This window comes from Panthera uncia, chromosome B1 (assembly GCF_023721935.1).
Source record: "Panthera uncia isolate 11264 chromosome B1, Puncia_PCG_1.0, whole genome shotgun sequence".
NCBI lineage: Eukaryota > Metazoa > Chordata > Mammalia > Carnivora > Felidae > Panthera > Panthera uncia.
The window spans coordinates 119,580,476-119,593,532 of record NC_064811.1 but is presented as its reverse complement, the minus strand read 5'-3'; the positions used below and the strand labels follow the sequence as shown (position 1 = coordinate 119,593,532).

The window sequence follows — 13,057 nt, the reverse complement described above, 5'->3', positions numbered from 1 at the left end:
GACTGCACAGAGCTGCTGGAGTTAAATGATTATTTGGGGGAAGACCTGTAATGGATTTCCCATTTCCTTTTTTAAAAAGGCAGTTTGATCTTACATGCTCTGTTAAATTAATAAATGCTGCCTAGCTTCAGAGTCTCAGTGGCCAAAATTGTGTGCGTAGATGAATTAAAGACATTAAAGGCAAATCCAGTTTTTCTCCTGTGTAGTTTATTTTCAGTAAAATAAATCTGTAGATCTTAACCCAAGAGATCTGTAGATAAAATTCAGACGGTCAAGGAACTTGAATGAAAAAAAGTAAAAAGAATATCTTTATAATTACTAACCTCCACCTAAAATACAGCTTTCCTCCCAATTATACACGTAGATAACAAATGATAATACCACCAGCAAAACTTATGGCTTTGTAACCAACCAATAGGAATAACAGATATTTTAATATCAAATTATGGGAATTGTAGAGATGTCAAAGTATCCTTTATATTCCTCACTACTTTGAAATTTTGGTGATAATTACTATTGGAAATTTTTTTAATAGTCTTATGAGATAATTCACGTACCATAATAATTCATATTCATCCATTTAAAGTGTACAGTTCAGTGGGTTTGGGTATACTACATTATTAATTTTTTTTTAATTGTAGTCATATGTGTAGCATAAAATTTGCTGTTTTAGCCAGTTTACACATATAATTCAGTGGCACTAATTGCATTCACAGTGTCATACAACCATCACCACTATTTTCAAAATTTTGTATATACCCCAAACAGAAATGCTCCAAGCATTACACAGTAATTCCCCAACCCCGCTCCCCCAGCCCTTGTAATTTCTAATCCACTTTCTGTGGATTAGAAATTAGTCTATAAATTAGTCTATAAATAAATTAGTCTTAATAAAATTAGTCTATAAATTAGTCTTTCTGTATATTTCACATAAGTGGAATCATACAATATTTGTCCTTTTGTGTCTAGCTTATTTCACTGAACATGATGTCTTAAAGGTTCATTCATGTATCAGTATCAGATGTACCAGTACTTCATTTTTTAAAAAAAATGTTTATCTGAGAGAGAGAGAGAGAGGCGGGGAGGGGCAAAAAGAGAGAGAGAAACAGAGGATCTGAAGTGGGCTCTGTGCTGATAGCAGACAGCCTGATGCAGGGCTTGAACTCACAAACTGTGAGATGGTGACCTGAACTGAAATCAAGAGTCAGATGCCTAACCAACTGAGCCACCCAAGCGTCCCTCAGTACTTCATTTTTATCGCTGAATAATATTCCATTGTGTGCATATACTACATTTTGCTTATCCATTCACCGGTTGACAGATACTTGGGTCATATCCACCTTTTGGCTGTTGTGAATAATGCCATAATGGACACTAGCATAGGAGGGTCTATTCTAGTCCCTGCTTTTCATTCCTTTAGGTATATATATATATATATCTAAGAATGGAATTGATAGGTCTCATGGGCTAATTCTATGCTTAGCTTTTTTGGTAACCACCCAACTGTTTTCCATAGCAGCTTCAGAACAAATGTTTACTGTTCTGATAACTGTGTTTTAATGTAATTGTGTTTTACATAATTATAACCATTTTCTTGTGTACATTCAGAAACATTGTCTGAGGAACGGTCCCCAGGCTGTCAAAGGGCTTCCATAACACACACACAATATGTCAGGAACCTCTGCACACTGGCTTCTCTTTTGTTAAGCAAACTGATTTAAATCTGTGAAATCCTGGCAAGTGTTTGATGTCTAGAACTAAAATTGTCTATCATTATAAAAATAGTGATTTTGCATTACCTTGGAAATTCAGTTCAGCTGAGCTAGACTAAGGACTGAACTTTAAAAATGCTTTCAGAATCAAATTTTCTTGGTTGATAACATAATAGGCATCTTTACTAACAAACATGTTAAGAAAACATAATATGCACTTCAATGGGTAAGTACAAGTTTCGGCTTTCAGTATTCTAGAGCATAAGGGCTGGTTGGATGAGTATACTTTGAAAGGCCAGATCGTTCCTGAAATGTGGGTGATTTATCAATCAGTTACAGTGGAGTTCCAAAAACAGAGAAGAAAAAATATGAATGCTTCAACAATTTGCATCCCTCCCATAGAACTATAGTCGATTTCAAACATCATGAAATGCATTCATTCACAGTCTTGTGCAACCATCATCGCTATATATTTTCAAAACTCTTGTCACTTCAAACAGAAGCCACATAACCATTAAACAGTATCTATTATCATTAATGTGTCATTTATGTAGAGGTTCACTTAACCTCTGTGTTTTTCAATGAGAAATATATTGTAGCCACTTACTCAGTCCAAGTGTTTAAGATTTAGAATATGATTGTCATCAACTATGAAAAGAAACACATAGGAAGAACTTGCCTCAAATTTAAGAAATGGCATAGTTCTGTTCTGACTTAAGTATCTCTTATTTAATTAGCAAATATTTATTGGGTACCTGCTATATGCCAGGCTCATGATATATAACAGGAAAAAAGGCATAGTCCCAGCTGTGAAGCAACTTACAGTCTCATGGGGGATAAGTTAAAAGTCAGGGTAAATGCTATATTGAGAGTCAGTTTAGATTGTTATGAGAGCAAATGTGAAAGGCATCTTATCCAGAACTGAAACGAGGCTTCCCAAGATGTAGACAGGTGAGGGAAAAAGGAAAAGAAGAGTGGAAAGGCAAAACAGAAGAAAGAGCAGAGGAAATTTGGGGACTGCCGTGAGCTCACTCTAACTGCATGGGTCAGAGAACAGAGGCTGTGGCAGGAGCTGAAGCAGTGAGCAGGCTCCAGACTAGGAAAGATGTTCTCAATGTGTCAGTGGACTTTATGCTGAAAGTGAAGAAGAAACAGTAAAGTTCAGACAGAGCGGTGATGTGATTACCGGGAGCTATGTGCACATAACTTTGCATTATAGAGACTAGATCACAGGCAGAGGCAAAAGTAGAAAGGGGGAGATTGCAGTAAGATAAGTGAGAAATAATGTTGATATAAGCTTAAGTGGTAGCAATGAGTGTGGAGAGAAGTGGATAGATTTTTTTTTAATTTGTAGGAGCTAGAATTGACAGTTCTTGACTTTGAGGGAGCAGAGAGAGGAACTCAAGAGTGATGCCTAGTGTCTTCTTTCTAACATTATTATTGTCTCCCTAATATACTGTGTTCTCCCAAAGTTTTAAATGCAAGTGAACAGCCATTCGCCAGTGACTGATGGTCTGTGTCCTACTGGAACAACAGAAGAGAACAGAAAAATATAACCAGCTCGAAAAATACAAGCCTGATATTGCCTTTTGTACAAGGCATAGAGACTCGAAGAGGCATTGGTAACTGAGACTCATGCTAAGACTGATGTTTTGATTGGGCAAGAGGATAATCAAAAAGGGGGACTGTTGAAATAAATTCCTAGGCCCAAGATGGAACTGTTTCTGCCTAGGGTGTCACATCAGGGAACCAAACTTAGATAACTTTCGTGTCCCTGTAAAAGCTCCACTTGACCAGAACTGCAGTATACCCAGTCATCCAATCTCCAAATGCCAAGCCAACTCTGGGCCTTCTCACCCCAATCAAGGGTGACTGGGTGACCCCAGCCAATCAGATTTCTCTATTTGTTTCTTCCTTGGTCTTTATTCTTTATCCTATAAAATCTTCTTGCCTCCCACCCATTTTGCAGTTCTCCAAAAGGAAAATGTTCACTTCATGAAGTGTTAAATGAAATTTGTTTATGTCACCTAAAACAAAACAAAACAAAACAAAACAAAACAAAACAAAACAAAGTGACGCCCAGGTTTTTAACGTGGGAACCTGGGGGACATGTTGGCAAGGAATAAGGAGTTCTGCTTGGAAAATGTTGAGTGTCAAGTTCTCATTCCAGAGCCAGTACTTACCAGCCCTATGGCTTTGGGCAAATCTTAGGACTTTTTGAACCTCTGTCTAAAATGGAGATGCTGATTTCTGTCTGGTTCACAGGATGTGATGAGGCTCTAATAACTTATGCTTGTGAAAGCCCTTTAGAAACTATATAACTGAAGAGTACTGTGATTGAGATGTGAGTATTTCAGTAACTGACTAAAACCTTATTCAGTGTCATCATTGCTATCCTGAATTACAATTTAGAGATAGGCTTAGTGGGAAAATATAAGCCAGGGAATCAGGAGACCTGAATGTCTGCTAGCTCCACAATGGAGGACTGGTCCTCCTCTGAAACATAAAGTTGCCGAACTCATCATCTCCAAGGGCCCTTCTGGCCCTAAAATTATAAGAATGTTGTTAACTGTTGTTTTGAAATCTATTGGATATCCAGCATGATCTTAGTAGGCCTAAGGGGATTATTCTTGTGGACAGCAGTTCAAGAATTTTCAGTCACCATTAGCCTACTTTATGGAGGAAAGAAGGCTCAAGCTTTCTGAGAAACTATTATTACACAAATAAGTACATATGTGATTAATATGTTACTTGATCAATGTGAATGTGTTGCAGAAACAGTATAATTGAATATGACTAAGGGATGGTAAAATGTGATTCATTTGGTGCAATGAAGAGTCAAGAAGGGTATGAAGTAATTCTAGTATCTCCTATTGGATTTCATTTTATGGATTGAATATATGAAGTTTGATTTTCCCTTGTGCCTTTAATTGCAAACAGCAGAAAATCTGTAAAGTCCTAAACAATTCCCTGCTAGATTATTTTATGCTGTGCATTGCTGAACATAAGCAACCACTCCTGGGGCTTCCCCTGCCCCTTAGTTTTATTTTGTTTTGTTGCAAAATCTATTTATTTACATGAAATTTAAGTACATAAAAATACATGAAATGTAAATATAATATCTTAATACCTTTATTGAGATATAATTCGTGTATCATACAATTCACCCATTTAAAGTACACAGTTTAATGGTGGGGCACCTGGATGGCTCATTCGTTAAGCGTCTGACTCTTGATTTCAGCTCAGGTCATGATCCTGTGGTTGGTTTGTGGGTTTGAGCCCCAGGTCGGGCTTTATGCTGACAGTGCAGGGCCTGCTAGGGATTTTCTGTCTCCCACTCTCTCTGCCCTCCCCCATTCTCTCTCTCTCTCTCACTCTCAAAATAAATAAAATGAACTTAAAAAAATAAAGTACACAATTCAAAGGTATTAATACATTTCCAGGATTGTGCAACCATCACCACAGTCTAGCTTGCTAACATTTCGTTCCCCCAGAAAGAAACCCGTACCTGTTGGCAGTCACTCTAGTCATTTCCCCTAGCCTGTCATTTTCCCCTAGCCTGCCCTAGGCCTTGCCAACCCCTAACCAACTTCCTGTCTCTATAGATTTGCCTATCGTGCACTTTTCATATAAATGGAATCATGGAATGTGTGGCCTGTTGTCTGGTTTCTCTCACTTAGCATAGTGTTTTCAAAGTTCATTCACATTGTAGCATATAGAAATACATCATTCCTTTTATGGATGAATAATATTCTATTGTGTGGATATACCATTTTTTATTTATCTTTCGTCAGCTGATGGGCATTCGGCTTGTTTCCACTTTTTGGATATTATGAATAATGTTGCTAGGAGCAGCCACAAGTCAGTGTTTGTGGGGATGTATGTTTTCATTTCTCTTGGGTGTATACCTAGGATTGGAAGCCTTCCCCTAAGTTTTAATAACCCAGAGCTTAATATGTGTTCTCACTGATGCCATGGGGAACCCTTTATTACAGTTGGAAGACTAATAATGAATGTCAACTAATAGAAAATCGATTGAATTTCTTTTGAAAACACATTTTAGGGCTAGGCATTTTTTAAGTGTGCACAAGTCAGTTGTTTGCAAGTTTATCATCACAACGGGGTGAGAAATCTGTAGTGCAGTAAGTACGTTTCAGAGAGGCTCAGTAACCTAAGATTGTAGTCTGTTTTCTTTAGAGACTTCATGACTTCAATAATGCTTACTGCAAGTAATACCAGTCATTAATACAGGGTTTGTGTCCATGGGGGGAGGAGGGCAGTGAGAAGACTCAGTAAATTTGGCACAAATCCCTTGAGCAGAGTTTTACTTTCCTATTAACACAAGCTTTTCTATTATGAAGCTTCACGGGGAATTTTTAAGACATCTCTAAGACTTCACGGCTGATAGCCTATAGCTATATGCCCCAGGTCCCTGGTTCTTGCCCCTCCTCAGGACAAATTCACTTTCATATGTCCTTAGGATTATTTTGGTGTGAGGTTTAAGAAGCACTGATGGATGGAATTTTTTTTTTTTCACATGGCTGTGATATGACTTGAAAATAATTTAACTGGTATTTCCTGAGTGGAGTGCCATGGAACTAGTTGTTAAAAGATGTTGCATTAAAAGAAAAAATAAAATCCTGTGTTTAAGTAAGTTTGAGAAGTAATGAGAGTAACAAATTTATAGTTCCTTTAATTTAAAACTTCTCAGAGGCCAGAGAGTTCTCTTATCTCTGCTCAAAATGAAAGATCTAGAACTACCTGCCACAACCTTCAAAATTAGACCTGTAAAGCATTTCACAGAAGTTAAACCTTTGCCTTTTATTTTAAAAGTTGAGTTGACCAAAACAATTACAGTAATTAGAAATCATCCCAAATGTTAATTTTAGAGCACTGAGGAGATATTCATGAAAAAGTACTCTCTAGATGTAAAACACTCCAGTTTTATGAACCACTGAATATAGTTTTGTCTGCCTGCAATGCTTCTCTTCTCTTGTTTTCTCATGTGTGACAGTGTTGGGATTGGTAATGCCATTTCCTTAACTGTTTCACCTGGCCTGTTTTCTGATAAAATGGCTTCATGCTGGCAGACACATTTTCCCTGATTAATTAAGCATGAAAGGGTGATTTTTTTCTACACAATTTCACCTTTCAAGCTTTAAATTGATTTTCCTTTGCAGCTCCAATTTTTCTCTCCTGTGAACTCACTTGTTAGGAAAAAGAGCCCTAAATAGGAACCTGCTGGTGTATGGTATAACGGATATTTGGAAGGGGTCTCTGACAGAGGTTTCTGCAGAGTCTTTTGGTCTTAGTGTCGCAGGATTTTTTTACCACAACACCCGGAAATCGTTGTCTTGCCTGTTTGAAGAATGAAGAGGTGGACACAAAATGAGCAGCAGGCAAAAGTCTATTAGAATAGAAGATCAGAGAGGAAGAATAGTATGAAAGCTCTCTTTACAGAGAGGGAACATTCAAAAGTGAATGCCCCAGGACTATAGGCAAGCGTCCTTGTTTTATAAGGTTCTGATCAGCTGTCCCTTCCCTTCCCCCTCATTCCTTCTCAGGTTCTACCCTCATTGGCTTGATAGCTCTAGGTGCTGCGTTGTTCATTCCTGATTGGCTCATTTCTATGGTATGAGGGATGGTCTATGGCCTTACGTTCCTTGTGGGTGACACGTTTTTATGGTCTACTACTTATTTTTGGTTAGGTCTTTTGTCAAATTCCTGAGGGAAATTTGCGGGGGAGTAGGTGGTGTCTATCACATTCTTAAGAGAAATCTTAGGCATGAGACGGTTTGCTGTTGTCAGACACTCCCAGCATTGTTCCAAAAGATGTGTTTTTCCCACCCAGGGACCTCAGGTCCTATGCTTTCCCTGTCTGCCTATTTTATCCTATCTTTTCCTATCGTACTAGCTACAGCCTGTGCCATCAGAACTCAGTTCCCTGCTTGGACCACCCGACATAGAAATAATAGGAACAGCTCTCCTATGTCTATTCGTACCAGCCATTTCCTCTGCGCTTCTCCGATTCCTTCACTTACATATCTCTTTAACTCTGACCTGTGTCATTACTAAGCCGAGCATACTCTGCACAGCTCACTGCAAAGTAGTATAGCATAATGCAGTTTGGAAATCCTGTTTCAAGAATTGTTGTATGACAAGTTCAGGAAAGTTGAGTCTTCTCTTCCTTCAGGCAGTAGTTCCAAATGCCAAGGAAAACGGGGTCACTCCAGATTAGTGGATGTCATTGCTTTACTCATAGTTGCTCTGGAAGAAGCTGGTTATAAATCATATGGCAAAACATATAAGCTGCATTTAATGGAAAACAAGTACAGCTAGAAGATTGGAAATAATTGCATTCACTCCAATTTATCTCTTCTTTTTATTCTTACCAACAGTCATGTTATTGCTTATTCATTTCACTCAAAGTTACTAATGTTAATTTGTAAACAAAAGATTCTTTAATGTGTTGTTCTAAGTCTGAATTTAAATCAGTATCTGTCTTGCTAGCACATACTAGAAAGATTCTCTGCCGGCCTTGAAGAAGAAAACAGCCATGTTGCAAACTACATGTTGAAAGATCCACATGGCAGTCATGGGGTATTGGGGTGTTGGTGGGGTTCATGGGGTTAAGAGCTGACAACCAAGAAAGAATTCTTGAAGATGTCTTTGGTGCAAAAAGGTGATTTTATTAAAGCATGGAGACAGGACCAGTGGGCAGAAAGAGCTGCACTGGGGTTGTGAAGAGTGGCTCCTTGTATACTATGGGACTGTGGGAGGTAAAGTCAAAAGGGAAGTTTCCAAAGTGATTTTCATGTGCTAAAGATTCACAGATTACTGGAGGCCTAGCTATTGTCAAGCTAAGGTTGTTTTTCCCTCTAGCAAAGCATTAACACTAGGACGTTAGGGAATTCCTGGACTTTAGACTATTGATGGGATGTCTTTTTTCTTGTAAACTGGTGGTGACTCTTATTAATTTAACCTTTTTTTTGTCTCTTCCTGTTTTGGGGTAGCCAGGAGTATCCAAGGAACATCATATATATACCACCTGGGGGAGGGGGGGTGGTGTGCTAATTTGTACTTTGCCCTCAGCCTGCCTTATGGTCCCTCATCAGCAGGAAACTTCAAGGGACCTCTAGAAGCTGAGGGCAGCATCCAGCCAATAGCCAGTGAGAAACTGGGACTGTTAGTCACACAACAACAGGAAAATGAATTCTGTCAATAATCTGAATGAGCTTGGAAGCAGATCCTTCCTACTCAAGGCTTTGGATAAGGATGCAGTCCAGCTAACACTGTGGTTGCTGTCTTATGACCCTGAGCCAGGGACTCAGCTAAGCCATGTCTGTATTCCTGGTCCATTGAAGCTGTAGGATAATGTGTGTGTGCTTTATTCAGCTTCTAAGTTTGTGGCAATTTTTACATGACAGTAAAATACTAATACAGGAACCACTCTCTAATAATTATGTCAGAGCCACTTGTGTTTCAGTTTTACTATGTCTTATAATGTATGCCCAGAATATAAAAGAATAGAGGTAACCTTCAGATTTGCTGGATGCTAGGATCAATTATGCAGCTTTTTTCTCCAAGCTCTTCATGTCATTAAGAACAAGCAGGCAGGTATGATATTGTGATTTGTACTAAGAATACATAGGAGTGAGGCACCTGGGTGGCTCAGTCAGTTAAGTGTCCAACCTCTGCTCAGGTCATGATCTGATGGTTCATGGGTTCGAGCCCTGTGTTGGGCTCTGTGCTGACAACTTAGAGCCTGGAGTCTGCTTCATATTCTTTGTCTCCTTCCCTCTCTCTCTGCCCCTCCCCCACTTGTGTGCATGTGCTCTCTCTCTCAAAAATAAATAAACTTAAAAAAAAAAGGAATACATGGGACGACTGGGTGACTCAGTCAGTAAAGTGTCTGACTCTTGAATTTGGCTCAGGTCTAATCTCATGGTTCATGAGATGAAGCCCCATGCTGGGCTTTGTGCTGACAGCACAGAGCCTGCTCAGGAGTCTCTCTTTCCTCTCTCTCTCTGCCTCTCTTTCTCTCTCTTTCAAAATAAATAAACATTACACTAAGGAATCTACTTCTGAAATCATTGTTGCACTATATGCTAACTAATTTGGATGTAAATTTTAAAAAATAAAAAAGGAAATAAGATAAATAAATAAATAAATAAATAAACGTTTAAGAAAAAAAAGTATATATTTGATCTTCTCCCCATTTTGGAACCAAGCTTCTAACCCCCCTTGAATTCCTGTAAAGAGAATAGTCAAGGCATCATTTGTTATGTTAATGAGGCGACTCTAGAAAGCACCTAAGGATAGGGGCTGATTAACTGAGGAGCCAACCTTGTGTTTAGATGGTTAGAAATTTCATTTCCACCCTTTCAACCCTCCACAACCTGTAGGGAGGGAAAAGGGGCTGAATCAATCATCAGTGACCAAAAACCGAATCAATCATGTCTATGTAATAAAGCCTCCATAAAAACCCAAAGGGCCTATTAATTAGGGGAGCTTCCAGGTTGGTGAACATGTAGAGGTACTGGGAGAGTGGCACCCTCAGAGAAGGCAAGGAAGCTCTGCATCCCCTACCCTGGCTGTTTCTGAGTCATACCCTTTTATAATAAGCCGGCAATCTAGTAAGTAAAATGTTTCTCTGAGTTCTGTGAGCCACTCTAGCAAATTAGTTGAACCCAAGAGGGAGTCATTGGAACCTCCCATCTATAGCCAGTTGGTCAGAAGCACAGGTGACAATCTAGACTTGCAATTGTCATCTAAAGTGAGGGCAGTCTTGTGGGACAGGGCCCTTACCCTGTGGGATCTGATGCTCTCTTGGGGTAGATAGTGTCAGAAATGACTTGAATTGTAGGATACCCAGCTGGTGTCAGAGAATTGCCTGGTGGTATTGGAAAAATTACACATTGGAATTGGTGTCAGCATCATAGCAAACATGCATGGTCTTTACCTCAATCCATCCAACTCACAACACCCAAAGGGACTGAATGTGATGTCTTTCTTTTTTCTTTCCTTTCTTTTCCTTTTCTTTCTTTTCTTCCTTCTTACTTTCTTTCCTTCTTTTTTTCTTTTTCTTTTTGTCTGTTACATGAACTAACTCATTTATTATAGAGTAACAATGTTTCAAATGGTGGAGCTGCTCCTGGCCTTTCAAGTCCTTCAGTCTTCTGATGGCAGATGTTACTGTGATGGCAGAAGTAGTGATGTAGGTCTGGGTACTACCTGCTGCTGTTTTCATGCAGGAATCACAGTGCCAGATCCCCGCAGCTTGTCTTTTCATCTTGGTTTAGCCTAAGAAGGAGCAAGTGTACTTGGTGTGCTGACTAATTTCAATTCTCTTCACCATTTTCCTGAGGGAGGCACCATAATGAGTTCCATGTTTACTGATGATTCCAACCTTCTTGGTGCATTTAGCCATGTCATCACAGACTAAGTCTGAGTCCAGAAACTGAATGGGATTTATTTCTACATTCCATTACTTTTGCCAGCTCTGTTTTCTATTGTTTGTTATGGCTTTTAAAACTCTTTATGTATTATTCTTTTCTTCTGAAGGCAGGAAAAAGTCCATTTGAATGAATAGTTTAGTTCTTTTTAAAATCACGTCTTTAGAGCACACCAGGAAAACCAAATAAACAGGGAGGAAACTGGCACTTTGCACTGGTTTAATATGAAGCACAAAATGGTGAGATGCTATACGCAGCTGGGGACTAACGCAAAAATACAAAAGATAGAAAAAAACTTAAACTGTTAGTCATTCAGAGACTAAAATAAATGTAGTGCTAACAACTGGTCCATTGAAATGAAAATATAATAATAATAATGTGTGACTTAAAGTCCACAATTCCATTAAGTGCTTAACTGATTCTCTTGCCCTGTAGGTCTGTCCCTTCCTCTCCTCCTTTATCTTCTTAGAGGTATAGAGAGAAATAGACTTGATTTTAGAGTGTTCTTTCTTTCTTTCTCACAGGTCAAATGACTTTCTGATGTCCTTATTGGGTTCTCACAATTCTAATTAATACAGAACCCGGGTCTTTCTAAGGTCCAATGAAGTCGTTAATAAAAGAAATAGATATATAACATTTAGTTGGCCACTTTACTAATCAGTACCCACTGAAATGAAAGCAGTTACTCTCTGTTACTAAATGAATTCTAGGGCTCTCCAGATCCCAGCATCCTGTGCTGTGCCTCTGAATGTGCACATCCCTATTATGGGCACCAGGGCGCTTACCAAGAGCAACTCTGAGCCATCTTATCTGAAGTATTTGGTTTTTGAGAATTGGGATGTTGATCTTTTGTAATGTGTTTTCACCCATCCTATGAGCTCCTATTGAATTCACAGGAAATCAAAAGATTCTATCTCACTTGGTTTATGTACAGCAAGCCAAATGCTTGAAGAAATTTAGTGGATGATAGAAAAACTGTCTAATGATGAACATTAACTCTTTGTTTCCAGAGTCTGTAACAATTAGAGGAAAACTAGCAACATTTTAAACAGGGGGGTGGGAGTGGGACATGTTTTAAAAACCATTTAAGAATTCTGTTGTTTTTTGTTTAACACTGTGGAGTTATATTGCTATCTGTGCTTCTGGAAACACACACACACACACACACACACACACACACACAAACTAGATAGGGTTATCTCCTATTTAAATAGTGAGTAATATAGAGAATATGAATGTTTTTAAAAGAAATACCGAGACCACTGCAGTGGTCAAATAAGGGAGCACTGAGTTTACTGACTTGTCAGGCAAGGAAATACACATCAGTGAGGAAATTCAGGGTGGTTCACTAAAGAGGAGAAGTCAGGGACCCATGTATCCCAGAAAGGGGAAGTTCACTGTGTTTGTGGTAATTAAGGACCAAAGCTTACATACAAGAGAGGGTGAAATGACTCCGTAGTACTGATATAACTGCTTAAAACAAGTCACATTTTTCATTGGTCACAGAAGACTCTTCATTTGGGTCTGGTGAGGATCTAACATACCAATCATTGTTTATCTTTAGCTGGTGGGTGCTTTAAATTCATAGCAGTTTCAGCTAAGGCTGTTTAGAACCAACTGTGGGAGATACAACATCCACTTTTGATATCTCCTAGGCAAGAGCTGTCGCAGGTACAAAGTTCATTTATAGTCCCTCCTATTGATTTTCATCTATCTAGACAAAACACAGTGATTACAGAAGGATAGGCAAATTATCAGATTTTCAGGTCTACACCACAATTTTGATGAGGGGGGCTAATTTTATAAAATATCACTGTCTTTATCAGAGTCCCTTCAGACTCCTTTTGTTACAGAATCATCAGATGGTTGGAATAGTGATGGTGCAATGTT

The 13,057-nt window shown here is 38.8% G+C and overlaps 1 protein-coding gene and 1 pseudogene across 1 annotated transcript in view; one reads left to right on the top strand and one right to left on the bottom strand.

The window, feature by feature from the left end:
* The window catches only part of FREM3 (FRAS1 related extracellular matrix 3), a 91,193-nt gene that overhangs the window by 19,177 nt on the left and 58,959 nt on the right, over nt 1-13,057 (top strand). The window lies entirely within an intron of this gene.
* LOC125923530 (60S ribosomal protein L37a-like) lies at nt 6,939-11,142 on the bottom strand (annotated as a pseudogene).